This window comes from Callorhinus ursinus, unplaced genomic scaffold (assembly GCF_003265705.2).
Source record: "Callorhinus ursinus isolate GAN/ISIS: 27379988/994484 unplaced genomic scaffold, GSC_fseal_2.0 scaffold2, whole genome shotgun sequence".
In the NCBI taxonomy this organism is placed as follows: Eukaryota; Metazoa; Chordata; class Mammalia; order Carnivora; family Otariidae; genus Callorhinus; species Callorhinus ursinus.
The window spans coordinates 45,343,012-45,347,046 of record NW_027397064.1 but is presented as its reverse complement, the minus strand read 5'-3'; the positions used below and the strand labels follow the sequence as shown (position 1 = coordinate 45,347,046).

At 37.6% G+C, this 4,035-nt stretch overlaps 1 pseudogene; it reads right to left on the bottom strand.

The window, feature by feature from the left end:
* Positions 1-1,380: 1,380 nt before the first annotated feature.
* LOC112807796 (tRNA selenocysteine 1-associated protein 1 pseudogene) lies at positions 1,381-3,266 on the bottom strand (annotated as a pseudogene).
* Positions 3,267-4,035: the final 769 nt, after the last annotated feature.

Genomic DNA, 4,035 nt, shown 5'->3' with positions numbered 1-4,035 from the left:
CTCATTATTTTGAATGTCCTGAATCTCATCATCTAAATCATCTAAATTAGATATGAGTAAGGCCTGGGTTATGATGCATACTGGGATACAATTTTTCTCTATATGTGGACCTGTGAAACCAAAGAAACAAGGTTATCTGTTCCCAACATACCATGGTGGGGCAGGCATGTAACAATTATAGACATTCTGGTTCAAAAAAAGGAAAAGAAGTAGAAGGAAAAAAAGAAGTTCCTGGTCCCAAGCAACTTCGAAATCCAGCTGAGAAAACCCCATTTGGTTTCAAAGTCTGTGGATAATTCTCTGTGGCTCACTGCTCCACCATTTGAGTTGTCCTTTACCACCTCCCACACCCCCAGCCCCCACCGTGAAATGTAGCACACGTTTACAGTTGAGTATTATTATCAGCTTATTTCCACTGGGAACACTTTGTGGGCCCAATAGCCTTTTTCATTTTGTACTTTATCCCTTTTAGACAAAGCCGACAGTGCTTCTGCTGATATAAAATTTTCAGGAACCTAGTGGATCTCCTGTGTACGTCAAGAAGATTCATTCCATCACCCAGACGCTACTCCACAGATCTTTCCTAAATAATCCTGTTTCTATTTTTGGCTTCTTTTGAGATGTTTGAGGAGATCGAGTCACACATTTAACCTCTTCAAAGAAAATTTTGAGATATTAGCAAAAGTTTGTGTAGTCTCTGTGTTCTCTGTACAGCAAACTTGACAGTGAATCTCTTAATTTTGGCATCTTTTGCAATCTGGATATATTGAGAATTTTCCAAATCATAAAGTCCTGGTTTCCTGAGTTCTCTTTCTTAATTTATACTTATTTAATGAATTTATATAATTAAGGTCAAGATACACAAGAGTGGGGTTGGAGGGCTTGTACATAGATGGTTACCTGAAATGCCACAGATGAAATTGCCCACTCTTTGACATATGGCAGATAATACAGTATTCTGACTGTAATCTTAATGGCTTACATGTCTGTCACCTGAGAAGCCTTCTGAACCTGAGCATTAGTAACTGTTTAAATCATATGATCCACTTTGGTTAATAATTCTAAACTCTCTTTATCCCCAGGAATGTGGGTAGCCCTACCTGGATAAATGATTCTTGTTCCAAGAAATACAAATGTCAACCTTGTTCAACCCTCTTCAATAATTGGTCCCTTGGTTTTCAAACTCAAATGAAATGGTTCATTATTAATGAAGACAGCAGTATTGCAGGAATAGTCATAATTTAAGGAACAGTTGATTACTGACATCTTAAAAATCATATTTCCAAAAAGGTAAAAGTTCTTCTTGCAATAATTTGTTTCAAAGGATTCTGTCTTCTCCCTCACATCATTTATTCTGGCTAGTCTTTTGTCCTGGCTATGTCATGGTGGGCTCTCTGAAGATACAATGTACAGGGACTACCAGTGACAGTCCATTAGTGCTCATACAGCTCCTCATTCTGCTCCATGAACTCCTTGTTGGCCTCAGCCACACCCAGTTGTGGCCTGGGGTTATTGGGTGCATATCTCCAGCTTCCTCCTATGTCTGTGTCGTGCTCTGGGGACAGCCATTTGGGGAGTAACTATAGCTGTTGTTGCCTGTGTTCTAGTCAGACCTCCACTAGACACAGTTCTGGTACTGCTGGTAACACTGGTAGTAGCTCTAAATGCACATCTGATTATATTCCACTGGCTTCATATGGCTCACTTTAGTGATTGCCATGCTCAGAAGCACTGGTTTAGACCCCAGTCCCACTATTCCCTGGCATGCTGTCAGGGTTTGCTTCTGTTCCAGTTCATCCATGAATTCCATAAAACCAAAACCCTTAGACATACCTGTCTGATCCAAGACCACCTTGTCTCCCCAACAGGAGGGGTGGATGCTGACAATCAACCATACAACATACCACCATCCACACCTGGAGTCAGCCTCCTACCCAGAAAAGGGAAGTACACGGGGCTATTATCTGGTTATTTCCCATAAGTGGCAGAGTTTAGTTTAAAATGTTTTGCAGGTATGGCTCCTGGAAGACGTTTCCCATTAATTTTATGCAAACTCATTTCAGCTGTGGCCAAATCTATGCATTCTACAGAGCAGTAGCCAGCTGGGATGCCAGTGAGCCTATCTGCTTACTTGATTCTTATTTTTCAAGACTGTTGTGCCTCCATGGGGTCCCATGCAACTCCAAGTGAATTTTAGAATCAGTTCGTCAATTTTTACAAAGAAGTCATCTCAGATTCTGAGAATGATTGTGTTGATTCTGTAGGTCAATTTGGTTTACTTTCTTTCTTTTTTTTTTTTTTGCTTTTTTAAAAAAATCAAGGTATAATTGACATTTAACATTATATTAGTTCCAGGTGTACAACATAATGATTGGACATTTGTATATATTGCAAAATGATCATCACACCAAGTCTAGTTAACATCTGTCAGCATGCATAGTTACTATATATATTTTTATAAATATATATAAAGGACTTTTAAGATCTACTCTTTTAGCAACTTTTAAATATGCAATACAGTATTTCACTATAGTCACCATGCTGTACATTATGTCCCCACAACTTATTTATTTTATAACTGGAAGTTTGTACCTTTTGACCCTCTTCATACGTTTCTCCCACCCTCCATCCCCTGCCTCTGGCAACCACCAACCCATCCTCTGTATCTATGAGCTTGGTTTGTTGTTGTTTAATTACACATATAAATGAGATCATAAGGTACTTCTTTCTCTGTCTGACTTATTTCATTTAGCATAACACCCTCAAGGTCCATCCATGTTGTCACTAATGGCAAGATTTCATTATTTTTTATGGCTAAATAGTATTCCATTGTGTATGTGTGTAACACATTTTCTTTGTCCATTCATCCACTGAAGAACACTTATGTTGTTTCCATAGCTTAGCTATTGGGAAAAAAATGCTACAAAGAACATAGAAGTGCAGTTATCTTTTTGAATTAGTGTTTTCATTTTCTTTGGATATCCAGAAGAAGAATTGCTGGATTGTATGGTATTGTTATTTTTTATTTTTTGAGGAACCTCCCTACTGTTTTCCACAGTGGCTGCACCAATTTACATCCCCATCAACAGTGCACAAGGGTTCCCTTTTCTCCATATCTTGTTATTTCTCCAACACTTGTTATTTCTTGTTTTGGTAATAGCCATTCTAACAGGTGTGAGATGAGATTTCGTTTTGGTTTTGATTGGCATTTCCCTGATGATTAGGGATGGTGAGCCTCTTTTCATGTACCTGTCGGCCACTGGCATGTCTTCTTTGGAAAATGTCTATTCAGATCCTCTGCCCACTTTTTTATCATATTGTTTGTTTGTTTGCTATTGATTTGTGTGAGTTCTTTATATATTTAGGATATTAACTGCTTATTGTATATATTACTTGCAAATATTTTCTCCCATTCCATAGATTGCCTTTCATTTTGCTGATGGTTTCCTTTGCTGTGCAGAAGCTTTTTAGTTTGATGTACTTATACTTTTTTTATTTTTGGTTTTGTTGCCTTTGCTTTTGGAGTCAGATCCAAAAACTCACTGTCAAGGTGTGTGTCAAGGAGCTTATTGCCTATGTTTTCTTCTAGGAATTTGACAGTTTTAAGACATATTCAAGTCCTCAATCCATTTTTTTTTTAGATTTTATTTTTAAGTAATCTCTACACCCAACGTGAGGCTCAAAATCACAACCCTGAGATCAAGAGTCGCATGCTCCACCAACTGAGGCAACCAGTAGTTCCTCATGTCTTTAATCCATTTTGAGTTAATTTTTGTATTCGTGTCAAATAGACGTTTCATTCTTTTGCATGTGACTGTTCAGTTTTTTCAGCATCATTTACCGAAGAGACTGTCCTTTCCCCATTGTATATTCTTGTCTCTGTCATAAATTAATTGACAATTTTTGCATGGTCTATTTCTGGGCTATTTTATTTGCCCATTTTTAAATTGGATTATTTGTTTTCTTGCTATTGAGTTGTTTAAATTCCTTGTGTATTTTGGATAGTAACCTTTTATAAGATGTGTGGTTTACAAA